The sequence below is a fragment of the Gossypium arboreum genome, chromosome 8, assembly GCF_025698485.1.
Source record: "Gossypium arboreum isolate Shixiya-1 chromosome 8, ASM2569848v2, whole genome shotgun sequence".
Taxonomy (NCBI): Eukaryota; Viridiplantae; Streptophyta; class Magnoliopsida; order Malvales; family Malvaceae; genus Gossypium; species Gossypium arboreum.
Window position 1 is genome coordinate 10,629,812 of NC_069077.1, and position 16,574 is coordinate 10,646,385.

A 16,574-nucleotide genomic window follows, 5' to 3' on the forward strand; every position below is an offset into this window, starting at 1 on the left:
GAATCGAAGTCTAGCTACAGTTTCAGTCTCTTATCAGATTTTCCTATGGTTTCAGAATCATCCTATCTAGAGTATCCTAGTAGGGTTTCAAGATGCACAGATAATTGAGAAAATATTCGAAAGAGTTCGAGTAATACTTACGAGCTTGGTAGGAGATTGAATGCCACCTTCTAAATATCTAAATTTTGAAAATCGAGTTTTTCGCATTCTTTATAAAATTTTCGTTTTCGAAAATCTTTGTTTTTGTAAACCCATTCCACAGCCGAGTTGTTGCAACCTAGGCTCTGATACCACTAAATGTAGCACCCCAAACCCGGCCCAGAAGTTATGGCCGGATCCGGCATGCCACATCAAAAACGTAAAAAAATTTCCATTCTAAGTCCAGAAAATCGTACTTGATGTTCAAAAGATTAATTCATTAAGGGTTAAAGTGAATGGAAGCTGTGCACTAGGTAGGAAACCGGAAAAGAGGAGGTGAGTCCATCGGACTGCTTAAGTACCAAACTCCCTTCGGATCCAATCCTAGACATGCAAACCACCATTGCCATACCTTAACGTCATGTATATTTCTAGGAAACCGATTTGATTAAGTCCTTTTTAGGAAAAGTGATTAACTTTGGAAAATATCTTCATTGCGGAAGCTTTGCTTGTTTTTGTGTTATTTTGAAAACAATTACTGTTTTTGAAAACGCGCCTTAAAGCTATCCAATTTCAACAGTTAAATATAAATATTACCTATCTTAATAAAACATATAAAACCATCAAAAATAATTAAGCGGCCTTATTACATTTAAAACCCAAAACTTCAAACGTAAATAAAAGGATGTCCAGTTCACGGAAGAAAATCAAACTTTCGAGCGGGTGGCCACTCCGAATTCCCTCACGACTCCAAGCCCACTATGGTTGGGGATTTCTGCGTGGATGAAAATAAAAGGGTGAGTTTGGGGAAACTCGAGTGTAAGGAAAACCCATTCAAAGCCCAAGTCAGCTCAAGCCTATTGGGCCTAAGCCCATTCAGTAATGATGATCTTGGGCGAGCCCTTTTCAGATTACAATAACCGGGCCTTAGCCCTTATTCAGATAATGATGGCCCATAGGCCCATTTCAAAATACATGCAACATCAAGAAACATATGCAAGCCCATTTGGGAGACTACTCAACCCACCAACCACTACACTCCACCGTACCAGCCATACACTCCATGTGAGGAATAGCTCAACCCACCCATTTAACACTCCACGATTCTTGACCTTGCTCGCTCGATTAACAATAAATTGAGGCAAAGCCTCCAGTACGTGGACAAGCCACTTTCAGTACTTCCTCCATCAATATCCCAATCCCATGCATCAGATAATAACAACATGGCATGCAGTAAATAACAACAGTTAAATATGCATTTAGGTCAATTTAACCCTAGGGGTATTTCGATAATTTATCACCTAGGGGTAAAACTGTAAATTTTCCACTTTTAAAGGTATTTCAGTAATTTATCTATTTTAGGGTTTTTTTTCATGCATATTCCTACCTTTCACGTACTAACAGAATCACTACCGAGGGTTCTTACTGAATTGGGCCCGTTGGTCCATCATTCCAGTTTTGGCCCATTAAGCCCGAAATATCGAGGCACGTAAATCATGCACTTTGCAGTCCAAACATTGCAGCTTACCAAAAACATTAATCGATTTACCTCACGAGCATTCGCTTTTCATAAATCTACAAAATACCGGTTTTCGGCATTTCGCTTTTCGACTTTTGCCGATCCAGACTAAGAAAGAGGTGTTAGTTACACACATTTGCTTACGATATCTTGATGAGATCCACACACGAACTGCCTACAATTGGATTACTAACACGTTAATCTAACTATTCAAACACGAACTACATATTAACCCCATACCATATTCGCCAACCACACCTACAGATCATAGTAAGCTTATAAGAAATCAATAAGCAACTCATTAACAAATTTTTGTCAATGTTTACCACATAATCATAATTTCACTGCAAGCTGTCTTCCTGAGCAACAGTCACTAAATTATTTATAACTGGAGCTACGAAACTCCAAATCAAGTTCCGTTAATTTTCCTGAAAATAGACTCATATATCTTCTATCCATAAAATTTTCAAAATTTTTGGTTTAGCCAATCAATACCAGATTTTTCTCAAAGTTTCCCATGTTTCACTGTTTGACTAATCTGACCACTCTTCATTACGAATCAAATTTCTCATTGTACAGAATTCAAAATATGTTCTTGTTTATTTCATTAGAAACTAGACTCAATAAGCTTTAATTACATAATTTATTCAGCTTCTAATTCATCTCCCACAATTTATGGTGAATTTCCAAAGTCACGTTACTGCTGCTGTCCCAAGCAGATTTATTACCAAATCACTCTTTCATACACCTATCTTGCATGCTTGTTATTTAAACATGTATATCACCAATCAATCATCACATATCTATGATTTTACTTAAGTATAATCTCCATTTCATCATTTTAAAGCACAACATGTTAGCCGATTTTTCCTTTTAGCATCTAAGGCACATGCATGCTCATTTGTTTGGCTCAACTTCACCTATCTTCCATTTTTCATCAAAAGAACATGAAACAACAACCATTTCCTTCATTTTAATTCATGACTAAATGCTCACAACACAACTAAAACCAAAATATGCTTCAAGAGTTAAGGTAGAATCAAGAAGAACTCATGAACCTCAAAATAGAAGCAAGGTACCAAGAACTTACCTTCAATTTTCCTCCTCCTAATGACCGAATACTCAAGAGCTTTCTCCTCTCCTTTCTCTTCTCTAACTTTCAGCTATGATGAACAAAGATGGACAAAACTTTGTTCTTTTCACCCCTTTTTCTTTTAATAAAACTTCATATTTCATCCATTTAATTCTTTAATACAAAAGACATGAAATTCTTATCATGAAACATTTACCTAACCCATTATCATGAAACATTTACTTAACCCATTATCATGGAACATTTACCTAACCTATTATCATGGAACATTTACCTAACCTATTATCATGAAACATTTACCTAACCTATTATCAATTTGTATCAATTTGTACCATAAATTATGGATATCAAGTGTACATTTTGTCTACAACAACATGATGGCTGGCCACTTCATGTAAAATGGGAGGTTTGTCATGCAAATCCTCCTATTTTGCACTCCTATTTATTTGGCCACTTCAATTTAGCCTATAGCATTTTCAAATATTTTCACATAGGTCCTATTTCATAATTTCACCCCCTTTTTCTTATGGAACAAAAATTAACTAAAATTGTCGGGTTCTATCTTAAGTTTGGGCTTTCTAGAGGCCCACTAACATAATTAAACCTATGCCAACATTCACAGAATTCCCGAAAATTGGGGCGTTACATTTCCGGTACCACATTGACTACGAAATTAATACAATTCATAATCATTAATACATTACTAATTCATATCTTGAGTTACAGAATTCTAAATTAAGATCCGCTAATTTTTCCTGAAACTAGACTCACAAATCTTCTTACAATAAAATTTTCAGAATTTTTGGTTTAGCCATTAAGTACAGTTTATTCTTTAAATTCACCCCTTCTTCACTAAAAATTAATTATCTCACAGTACAGAACTCGGATAGCATTCCCGTTGATTTCTCCTGAAAATAGACTCATTAGGGATTCTAAACATATAGCTTTAAGCCTCTAATTATTTTTATTCAATTTTTGGTGATTTTCCAAAGTCAGAACAGGGGAACCCAAATTCATTCTGACCTTGTCTCACAAAATTCATTATATCTCATAATTTACAATTCAATTGCTTATATCGTTTCTTCTATAAGAAACTAGACTCAATAATATTTAATTCCATATTTTATTCATCCTCTAATTCAATTTCTTCAATTTTTGGTGATTTTTCAAACTTAGACTACTGCTGCTGTCCAAAATAGTCTTAGTACAAAATGTTGATTTACTTTAATTTCAATTTAATTCTAACTAAATTCACTTACTTTTCTATCTTAATTCATACTTTATTTATACTCAATTTTTAACCAAACTTAGACATAATTATCTATTTTTCATCATAAAACCATAATTTCGAAATTCTTTCAATTTAGTCCTTAAAGCATAAAACTTATGAATCACTTTACAATTCAATCCTTGTATCATTTTTAACTTGAATTTCTATCAATTTAGCCCTTAATTCATCATTTTATTTAACATGGACAATATCTAGAAATCTAATATCTATCAAAACATTAACTTAATTTCATCAAAACTTTGTTCTAAAACTTCTAAAACATCAAAATTAAGTAAAAGGGCTTGATTGACTTACCTATTAAAGCTTAAAGTTTCAAACCTTCAATTTTCCCTTTTCTCCCTTCTTTCTTTCTTTTCTCCCCGCTCTGCTTTCGTTTCATTCTGTTTCTATTTCCTTTCATTTGCTTCTTTAGTTTATATATATAATATAATATAATATAATAATATAATAATATACTAAACATAAAAAAATCTTAGATTTTCTTCACGATAAACCGCCTCAATTTATACTTTTTGTATAATTGCCCTTTTAGTCCTTTTTATTTTCTTTTAATCTATAATTTAGCTTTCACACTTTATTCAATTTGGTCCTTTTACTTAATTATTTTTATTTTATATTCATTGATCCTGGATGGAGTCAAATCTTCGAACTACGGATGACTTGATCCCGTGAAAGTACGTAAGCAGGCTCGAAATGAGCTCCAGTCAGCCGCTACGCACCTTTGCACTTCTTCCTCTTCTCCATGTGGATTCTTAAACTGAAATCTTCAAACTCGTCTTTCCCTCTTAAATGGGCAAATCTAGTTCAGTGCTAATCTCCTAATACTAATCTGTTCACTGATTACCAGTGTCATCACCTTCCATGGTGCTTGAGTGCTTGGTTTGTCAGGGATGCGGGTGGCTTGGGGTTGTTCAGCAACAGTTGTTGTGGCTCCTGATTTGTAGCCATTATTCTGTTGTGGGAGAAAGAATATGAAGAGAAACGAGAGAAGAACAAGAAAAAATAAAAGAAGCATATAGAGAAAATTGTTTACTTCGACTACTAATCTTCCAGACTTATAATTTGGTGTACATAATCATCTATTACAGTAAGTGTCCTATAGGGTCTTAACACCCCTAACCCGTATCTGATGCCTGAATAGGATTATGAGGCATTACTGATCAAATCACAACATATAATGTACATTTCTCATACATGATTCAATTTCATATAAATATCACACTAACACAATGACATTGTCCCTTAAGAGAGCCTATGAGGCCCTAAATATGCTTTAAAAGTGGTTCGAGACTAAACCGATAACATACAAAAACTTTGGGAACTTATAAAATTTTTCATGAAATCAGTAGTCACACGCCCGTGTGAATAGGCCGTGTGCCTCACATAGCCACCAGACACGTCTGTGTCACAAGCTGTGTGAAAACAGGGCATACATACTGACTTGCACCACATGGTAGATGACATGCCTGTGTGCCAGGCCGTGTGAAATCTAAAGGGGTTATTGACTTGGGTCACACGATCAACACACGCCCATGTGCTAGTTCGTGTACCACACAAGGCCAGTAGGCACGCCCGTGTGTCTAGGTCGTGTCAAACCTGTAGGATATACTGACTTAATTCGAAAGGGCACCTAAAGGGACACACGGTCGTGTGCCAAGGCCATATGTCATAGATGGTCAATCCATATGCTCGTGTGCTCAGCTGTGTGGAATGAAAATAGGCTTGGTTTAAGCCACATTTTTCACCCTCCTCATGCCTTCCTACAACAAGACATTTCATGCCATTTCAACACATATATTATGCCATGTAGCCATTCTCTCTACTACTCAATTCCATGATTAATTACATGCCAAAATAATATGTCGCAGTCATCAAACTCACATAACTTCTAAATGCATTCTATAACCTTTCCATCAACTAAATCATGCTTCTCAAACAAATCAATTCATCATATCAAAATATACCATTCTTCAAGCCTTGATATATCAATTAATAACTAACCAAATGAACAACCATTTAGCCATATCAACAACCAAGGCAAACATGCCAAAGCAAGGTATCTTATAAAGCACATATATCACTTATCAAACACATAATTCAAGCCAACTTAAATGGTCAAATACACAAAAATAATTTACATCAAAAGCTAGCCAAATCTCATGGCTATATCATATCCCAAAACATATCATGAACTTACTAGCCTATAAATGCCATATAACCAAGTTATAATTGTATAAATACCGAAATCAAAATCGGATAGTGTGATGCGATCTCCACCGGCTTCCAACCCTAGCGAACGTTCAAATCACTATAAAACATAGAAAAATAACACAAAGTAAGCTATAAATCTTAGTAAGTTCGTAAAGTATTAAACTCAACTTATTGAATAAACATATATTAAACATTTTCATAAATTTAACATTTTCATAAATTATAATGTCCACATATACTTTCACCTTTATAACATGAATCCATTTACATATACTATAATATAAATTCATTTGATTTCATCTTTATACCATAATTCCAATCATATAATTATCAAAGCTTCACAAGTTTATTTATTTCAATGCTCATACGGATAAAAAAACATTCTTATCAGTTCGATTACATTTACATATACAAAATCAACTATCTATATAACTTCATTCAAACCAACATTTCCTCACATTTTCTTTAGCCCAGGTGAATTGTGTTAATATCATCATCTAACTGTATTTTGCACGTTATATACCTTATGTATATATAGATAAAACAACATAACTCATGCCTCATTTAACATCCAATTCATACTTCGATATAGCTAAATGAATCCATTTTGGCATAACACATATTTATACACAATCTTTCTCATTTCATATACATGATACAATATGAACTCACTACTTTCATTCGATTCTCACATAAGTTTTGTACGTACCTATATTACTTGTTTCGTTTGTCCTTTCATTCTTGCCTTGACTATGCCCATTGAACCATTCGGAATCATTAAGGATACTCGAAAATCACATATGTCCTCAAGCAAAATCCTCAACTCACAATTAAAACTAAACTCTCTCAATTCATAATTCTCATCAATAATGTTTTATCATAATTTCACAAATAATCATACCTTGATAATTCAACTAAAAGAGCACTAAATGCACAAGCAATCCAAGTCTATCATTTTTAAAGCATGAAAATATAGGTATTTCCCCTTATTTAAATAATTACCTTTAATCCAAAATCGAAAAGGATTAACATCCTCACTAAAGATTCACTCAAAGCACTCAAAGTGTTTAAGGTTCAAAAGTTAAGCACTCAAGAGTCAAACATGAAAAGTTATTACCATAGGCTTGCATGAAAATCAAATCTCCCCCACTATAAATGAGATGATACACAAATTAAAAGGTCTTTAAAGAGTTGTAACGGGGCTTGGGTTAAAGGTTTGGATAACGGTAAAAAAAGAAGGTTAGAATCGAGATCAAATTGATAAATTACCTAACTAGAAAAATAAACTAACACTAAATAATTACATCAATTGAATTTATTAAAGATAAACATGAGATTCTTCTCAAAATATGAAATTAACTACTTAAGCTCAAGACAAATAACTAATAATAATCAACATATATGTATTTTATTTATTTTCCTTTTTTGAATGAATGAATGAATAATAAGAGAAAATTATACAACTGAAATAAAAGAACATGGTTAGGCAATTAACCAAATCAAATTTCGATAAAAAAAAGGAGTCAATAAAATAGGAAAAATTCTCAATGAATCAAAAAGTATGATGTATGGGTTAATATTAAGGATAAATTAAGAAACAGTTTGTTAGGCTCAAAGGGGTTCACTAAGGGTTAATTGTGAAGGTAGGCTTTTTGTGGGGTAAATGGATTAAAACCTTGGTGCCTTTATCATCTCAGTATATCAAATCAAAGGTATGGTCTCGACATGTATAATCGAAGCAGGTTCTAGAATAACAATTCAATATTGACACACTCGTAACCAATAATAAAGTGAGCACGAAAAAATGTATGCTTTAAAGGCTCAAAATCTCACAAAAATTATGGCTTTTGATGTTAATCTTGCAAATTTTAAACTTCAAGGTAATACTTCAATTTAGGGAAACAACCTAATTTTTTTTTATTCTAAAAAATAGACCTGTCATGCTTGATTCTCTAGTATCTTAAATTTTAAACCATCAATGCACAAGTATCTATGAATTTAATCTAAAAACATATCAATAAGAATCATAAATCGAAGAAAAATTCATTCTAACAGTAATATGAGGAAATTACTTAAGCACAAGGCATATTTCAGGGATTTTCAAATGATTATATAAATATCCTCCCCACACTTAAGATGTTTATTGTCCTCAATGTACAAAAATATATAAACATAATAGAAACATAATATCATAAGATAGGGAGATAATCGAAACTGCCCTGAACGGTGGATAAATTTCTCAGAATAGTGAAAAGCGGAATTGTAGATAAATGTGGAGGGAGTACAAAATTCTAAGCAACTGACAAGAAAATAAACACAATACTGAAGATGATTAAGAGGGTTACTCGATTAGAAACAACCGTAATAATTAAAAGAAAGTTTAAAATAGAAAAACAAAACAAAATAAAAATAAAAATAAAAATAAAGATAAAAACAAAAAATAAAAATAAACATAAAGATAAATAGACTCAATGGTCCTCATCGTCAGATGCGTGCATCGTTGGCACTGGAGGAGTAATATGTAAATGCTAGCAGATCTGCTGCGAAGTCGCATCATGCCTATCGAACAGCTCAGAACAGTACTGACGGAAACTCATGAACTCCTCATAGTACACTCCTCGAGAGCTAGCAGCAGAATGGACTGATCTATGGCTCGAATATAGTGACTGAGGTGGATCCTCGTGATAGGGAGGAACATCATCAGTGAAATCCTCTGGGTCATGCTCGACATCAGACTGAAATAGTCTGTTCTGAGGAGGGTCCACTCTACGTCGTAGCTCGATCATCCTTATATGGATCATGCTCGAGATGTCCTGAGGGGGCATCTGGCCGACGAGGGTAAGTGTTGAAGACTGCTCTGGTGTGTTGAGAAGGCCAAAGTGTCGAGCGAGATGAGTTACGTAAGGGCCTAGATAAATGGGACCCTTCCTATGGTGATCTGTTTGGTAGCGAAAGGCGAAAGCGATAAAATAAGCTAAGTCGAATATGTGGCCGGTTTCTATGCGCCAGAGATAATACACGTTAGTAATGCTCACAACTCCCGTGCTCTCTCTCCTGCCAGTCAAAGTGTGAGCTAATAAGGCATGGATGTATCATAGAGCTGGAGAAAGAGATGTCGCCTTCAAGTGACTCGCATCATAAGTGTAGTTAACCAATTTTGTCCGGGCCCATTTAATATATTTGCAAATAAATAAACCCAAATAAAGAAATAAAGTCCAAGACTAAATAGTCTAAAAAAGTCCATTTACAATTTTCAAAATACATAAATTACCAAAATAACCCATGACCTAAAACCCAATTCTAATAAACCCATATCCTAAATTTAGCCCAAACCCAAAAGATCCCAAAAAGAAAAAGAATTCCAGCAGTCCAGAACTCTAGAAGTTCTTGGAATGCACTGGAAGGGCACCAGAGGAACGCCTTCCCACGTGAGATCCCCGGGTCATCTTCTCCGTACCTGCAAAAGAATACACCAGAAGGAGCCAGTAACAGATTTCACAGCAAACGACAGTAGGAAAATAGGATTTTTAAGTTTTTATTTATTTTGAAAATCTGGCTATAAAAGCCAGAAATGTAATCCACAATTTTTTACGCACACTGTGAAAATCCAATACTAAGAATAAAAAAAATCAGAAGGTGATTTTAAATTTTTCTCTTCCGTCTTCAATATATTTTTTCTTCTTTTGCATATTTCTGGTTTTTAGTTTTTTTTTTTAAAAAAAGAAAAGAAAGAAAAACGAGAAAGTTACCTCTGCTAAATGCATCGATGAGATCTCTTGGCTTCTTCGTCGAAATTGGGGTTAGAAATGCGGATCCATAAGTAAAAGTGGTCTTTGAGTGTTAATTCTGATGAAATAAAGGCTGCTTCCATACCCGTCACCAATTTTAATGGTGTACTGGTGATGAAATAGCCTTAGAAATTAAAGGCTGTTGAGTCAAAACCCTAAACAAATTGGGTGTTTGGCTTGCGTTCGGAAAGAATGGCTAATTGCCATTCAATTTCCTTTAAATTTTGGGCAAACAATGAAACGGCACAGCTTAGGAAGGAGTAACCTGCGCGTCAACCAGTCCAAAGACCCGGATCCGCGCTTTTGCGCTTAAAATGGATTATTTATGCAGAAGGTCCTTCCCCTTTTGTTCCGTGTTCCAATTAGTCCCTATTTGCGTCTCACATGTTTTTTTAATTTTCTCCTAAAACTTTCGCGTTTTTGCAATCGAGTCTGCGCTGCAGTGCTACATTTTGGGGCCTGGACTATTCTCAATTCTAGTCCCTTTACATTCACGCGCGTTACACGTTAATCCTATTTGTAATTATTTTATGTGTAAAGTGACCCTTTCATTTTAATTTTGTTTTAATTAAGTTTTTTATTTATATTTTTAGTCACTGCATATTGCTCTCTATTACATGCTGATTATATATTTGGATATTTAATATGATTTTGGTTTTGTTGTTCTATCATCTTGATAATTTGTATATTATTCACAATAAAGATCATGTTGATTTATGTATGCTGTTAATTTTATGCTATTTTGTAATTTCTTTTGAATTTATTTACATATTTTAATATACTTCTTAAAATTCATTTATTTTATTTAAGTAATTATTAAGCATATATTTAATACTTATGATTAACTCACATGCATTATTACGGCCATGGCATTTTTATACATATAGTTTTTAATAAATTTGTATATAATTGTGTTTTTTTAAAGTTATTACATATATAATTTATGATAATATTAAGTTAATCTTAATCCATATTTTAATTCAATATTATTTTGACCTACAATTATTTCTAAAATTTCTTCACATGTATATAACCCATATTAAATTATTTTTACTATAACACATGTTATTAATTTCATATAGCTTTATGTAAATATTTTTCTATGTATAGATCTTCCCTTAAGGTTATTCATGTGTATAATATATTTCTTTTAAGGACCACATTTTAAATTGTACAATTTACTTATTGTATATATTTTCATATTTTATTATCCTTACGTATGTATTATTTATATGTGCCATCAATCCAAACCAATTTGTCACATGTAAAATTATGTTATATATTATTTGTTTTAAAATTTCCTTTATAAATATAGTTTATAAATATACATCACCAAATTTAGGCATTTTGTAAATATATTCTTTTACCTCTTTGTGTATATGATTATATTTTCTAGAATTTGTTATATGTATCATTTATATATTTACTTAATTTTTTTCTATACATTATTAATTTCATGTTTTTTCATAATTATTTTCAAATTTATTTATATATACATGTTTTATAAATTTGTTATGTATATAATATTTTAGCCTGTGTTTTATTATTCTTTTATATGTTATTTAAGCTACCATGCCTATTGTCAATTTTTAAAACTTGTGTTTGAAATATTTTACAAATGTTTTATTCTACAATATTTACTTCAAATAATTATATATCCCTAGCTTTCATACCAATTTGTTAACTTATGTTATTAATTCATCATTATTTTGAAAATGTCTTATACTAAATATTGATTTCTAATTCCATTTTATTTTGTATATATTTGGTGGCACATTTTATATTATGTCATGTTAATTATTATTGTATATCATTTTGTATTGATTGTTCACCATCCATAATTAAGAATTTGGTCACATTTTACTTAGAATAATTGTACATAATTGTTGGATTTATTAATTGTGACTTGTTGCCTCCTATTATTTCGTGTTCATAAATCTTTTCTCATACAAAAGTTTTGGTACAATGCATTAAGTATTCCATCTATTTTAAAACAAATAAACGTGTTTTAAGCGAATTTTCAATTTTCTTTATTATTCAAAAATTCCGAAACAATGCAATATCCAATATTTGAGAATTCGAAAAATCGTGCTCAATCGTGCTGGGTATGATTTTTTCGGTGAACTAAATATTTGGATAACCTTTTATAATTTTAGTGTATGAGTTTTCAAAAGTTAAAAATCAATCGTATTTTTAAAGGTATAAAGGATCGTATCCAATCGTGCTGGGTATGATACTGCATATCTTTGAAACGAGAGATTTTTGACCACTAATTTGAACTATTCAAACATTTTAAAAAGAATCATATTTTGAAAAATCTTTTCTTTAAAGAGAAACCTTTTGGTATAAGGATAGCATCAAATCAATTTGGTACCAATTTTTGGGCGTAATGAGGGTGCTAACCCTTCCTCATGCGTAACCGACTTCTGAACCCATTATTTGATTTTATATGAACCAAAATTATTTTTTTCATTGAATAAAGCGTTTTAGTAGGTAGCCCAATCATACCTAAATCAAGAGATTGGTGGCGACTCTACATTTTTGTTTTCAAAGTCGATTCTCATTGTTTTCAAAATAAAAAGGGTTTCGACAATAAGGTATCTGACTAGCTGTGAGATCGATCCAACAACATGAAGGTGAGTAAAGGGTGTGACGGTGGAGGTGAGAAAAGTTTTCAGCACCCATAAACTCATTGGTGTAGATGCCCAAAGCTGTGCCAAATTCAGGGACGCTCATATGTCGCACCAAGCCACCAAGTCAGAATGTAATGGTACTTTTCTTGTTATGTGATGACATCACGCATTGAAGGTAAAACGTCGAGCAAAACTCCAACGTAAGCTCCATATATATGGGCTCGACGATATCAAAGAAACGGTCCCATGGTGCCATAGTAATAAAGGCTCGAACCTCCTCAGCTAGTCCTACTTGCTCCAACACTACCCAGTCAATGCATCATCCCAAACCTAGTGGTCGCACGCACAGGAGCTGAAATAAGTCCTCAGATGGGTCTGCAGAGAATCTGAGATAATAATGTCGAACCTCGGCAGAGGTGCTCGAGGAGGTCGCGCCGGGACCCTTTCACTTTGTCGAAATGGGGACGGCGACTTTGGATTTACCTCGTGTGTTTTTCATAATGGTCCTAAAAAAAGAAAAAAAAAGGTTCATCAAAAAATAAATAAATCATCACCAAATTTGTAAATAAAAGCAAAGTCTAAGTAGTCTTAAATAAGAAATTATGCCTAGCATGTAAAAACCAAAAATGAAGTCATCATGATTTAAATTGGGGAAAATAAGGATAAATCAACTAACTAATTCTCAACTAGAAGGCAAATTTAAATATTCTAAAACAAAGAAGCATAAAAAGACAGCAAATCATAGATAATCAATTCAGAATGTGAATAACAATTAACCAAGATGAATAAAATTGATGAAAAATCAATCCAACTAAAAAGAAATAAGTATCATCACAATAATAAGCAAAACTAGAAAAAGAAAGATAACTATCAAAAATCAAAACAATAAAGAAATGAAATAATCAAGAAACAAAGAACTAAACAAGTAAAGATATAAGCTAATAGAATATAGAAATAAATAACTAAATAAGAAATTAACTAAATAATAATAATGAAATAAGATACAAATAAAATAGAATAAAATAAACTTAATGGGAATGGCAAAGACCGTCAGTGGTAGGGTGGTAACCGGAGGGAGGGGTGTGTAGGGGTCGGGGCTGAGGTGTTTCGAACCAGCAGGGAAAAAGGAAGGAGGAAGAAAAAAGGGGAAAAAGTGAAAGAAAGGGAAAGAAAGAGGGGGAATGAAAAATAGAAGATGGAGGCCGAATGGAGCTAGAGGCACACAGTGGTGCATCGGTGAGCGACTGTGGGGCTGGGAGACTGGTGCAGGATGGTGGCCGGAGTAAGGGAAAGGGGAGTGGCGGATAGTAGTTGAAGAAGATTGGGGAAAAAGATAAAAATGAAAGGGGATTTAGGGTTTAAATGAGGACACGGTCGTATGAGCCCTATGTTGGGCCATACGACCGTGTCATACGCCTGTGTGGCTCGAATTCCAGCTCATGTTCGTCGAGGAAAGTAATAGCCCACTCGTCACATGGCCTTGGACACGCCCGTATGTCCAGGCTGTGTGGTTCACACGGCCGCATCGCACTACTGTGTGCTACGTTGTTCGCTTCTCTCACACCCTTGTGTTCTCCCACACGCTCGTGTGTCCGAACACACGGACGTGTGCCTCACCCGTGTAGCTTTTTGACTTGTTTAAAAAAAATAAAAATTTAGCTCTAGTTTCCATATGGCCAAGGACATACCCATGTGTCCAGGCCGTGTGGGTCACACGGCAGGCCATGTAACTCACTGTTTAACCCCTGTTAGAGCTCACGGCCTGGGAAACGCCTGTGTGTCCAGACAGTGTGGGTCAAAAACCTGCATTTAGACATGAAAAATAGATAAAATAAACTAGTTAGTGGTGTTAATGCTTGGGTTGCCTCCCGAGAAGCACTTATTTAGAGTTTAAGCTCGACTTACCTCTCATTTACATGGTCATGGTAGATCACAGAGTCGAGACTCCTCTTTCTCGCTGTAAATTCCTTTATTTAAATAAGGTTTAAGTCGAGTACTGTTTACCTTGAAAGTGCCAAAATGAGAATGAGTTACCTCGACCGTACCGTATGGAAAGGCATTGAGTACCGTAAAAGGAGTCGCTCCATTTGCGTTGAGCTCTGTAATGATAATTCAAGGGTCCGTCTTATCTAACAAGACTTGGTCCCCACCCTTGAATAGATTGGTTTTATTATTAAACTCGACATGGTGTTGCTTCTTCTCTTCCTTGCCATAAATCCACCATTCGTCTAGTTCATCTACCTGTAGCATTCGTCTTTCATGGATTGTTCCATTATTAGTGCATGAACTAGAACATGGCTCATTTATGCTTCTCGATAGTGTTTCCTGCAAAGGGGATTGGACCACATAATTAGTCTTATTAACTGGATTTATAAGGTCGTCTTCATTACTTGATATCTCAATCGAATCACGAGCTTGAAGAGTAACCGTTTCATTACCTGCACGAAGTGTAAGTTTATCTGTACCAACATTAATAACAGTCCTGGCAGTCGCTAAAAAGGGTCGCCCTAAGATTAAAGGAATGTCACCGTTATCTTCCATGTCTAAAATAATAAAGTCTACTGGAATATGAATTTATCAATTTTTACTAGTACATCTTCAATTATACCTCTAGGAAATCTAACAGTTTTATTCGCTAGTTGATACTCATTCTAGTTTGTTTGGGTTTCCCAAAACCTAGTTGCTTAAACATTTTATAGGGCATGCCGTTAATACTTGCCCTTAAGTCAGCCAAAGAATTATTAACAGCTAAATACCAATTAAACAAGGAATAGTAAAACTCCCTAGATCTTTCAATTTACTGGGTAATTTATTCTGCAAAATGGCCAAGTAAACTGCATTCAACTCCACGTGGGACGAATCATCTAACTTCCGTTTGTTTGCCAGAAGCTCTTTTAAAAATTTTACTAAGTTGGGCATCTGCGAAAGAGCTTCAATGAACGGTAAGTTAATATGCAACTTTTTCAAAATGTTAAGAAATTTACTGAATTGTGCATCTGTGCAGTCTTTCTTTGTCGCATTAGTGTATGGAACACAAGGTGCATATTCTCTGCTGACCAGTTTTTGTTTATTCTGGCTTTCATCCACCTTATCTTTACTTACCATGCCTTCTTGCCTTGGTTCTGGTTTGGAATCAACTAACCTTCTTCATCTCGAACAGTAATTGCATGGAGTTGTTCTCTTGGGTTAGTCTCGGTGTTGCTAAGCAAGCTACCTTGTGGTCTTTCTGAGATCAGTTTAGCAAGCTGACCTATTTGATTCTCGAGCCTTTGAGTCGACACTTGCTGATTTTTAAGCGATGCTTCAGTGTTTTAGAAACGTGTTTCTAACACCAAGATGAATTTCATTAGTTAGCATCTCCTCAATGTTTGGCTTCTTTTCCTGCTGGTAAGGTGGTTGAAATCCTGGAGGGGGTTGTGGTCTTTGATTGCCTTGACCACCCTAAAAGAAATTGGGATGGTTCCTTCAACCTGCATTGTAAGTATTACAATAAGGGTTATTCTGAGGTCTAGAATTGTTACCCATATAGTTGACTTATTCGTTCGTAGTGCTAGGGTCGTAGGCTAAGCATTCTGGATTATTCATTCCTCCACCACTCATGTCACACTGCATTACCGGATGTACCTACATAGAGACACATAAACCATCGATTTTTTTATTTAAGAGCTCTACCTGGTCTGATAACATGGTGACTGTGTCGAGGTTGAAAATACCAGTGACTTTTGTTGCCTTTGTCCTTATGACTTGCCACTGATAATTGTTCAGTGACATTTCTTCAATAAACTCATAAGCCTCCTCAGGTGTTTTGTTATTTACGGTCCCATCGGCGTCTGCATCGATTAACTGCCTAGTTGAGGTGTTCAAACCGTTGTAAAAAGTTTGAACTTGTAGCCATAAAGGT

The 16,574-nt window shown here is 34.3% G+C and overlaps 1 long non-coding RNA gene across 1 annotated transcript; it reads right to left on the reverse strand.

The window, feature by feature from the left end:
• Positions 1-9,453: 9,453 nt before the first annotated feature.
• Positions 9,454-10,286, reverse strand: LOC108468939 (uncharacterized). Its single transcript, XR_001869013.2, has 2 exons — positions 10,002-10,286; positions 9,454-9,709 (listed from the first exon to the last, which is right to left on the reverse strand). It is a non-coding gene; the product is annotated as an uncharacterized LOC108468939 (long non-coding RNA).
• Positions 10,287-16,574: the final 6,288 nt, after the last annotated feature.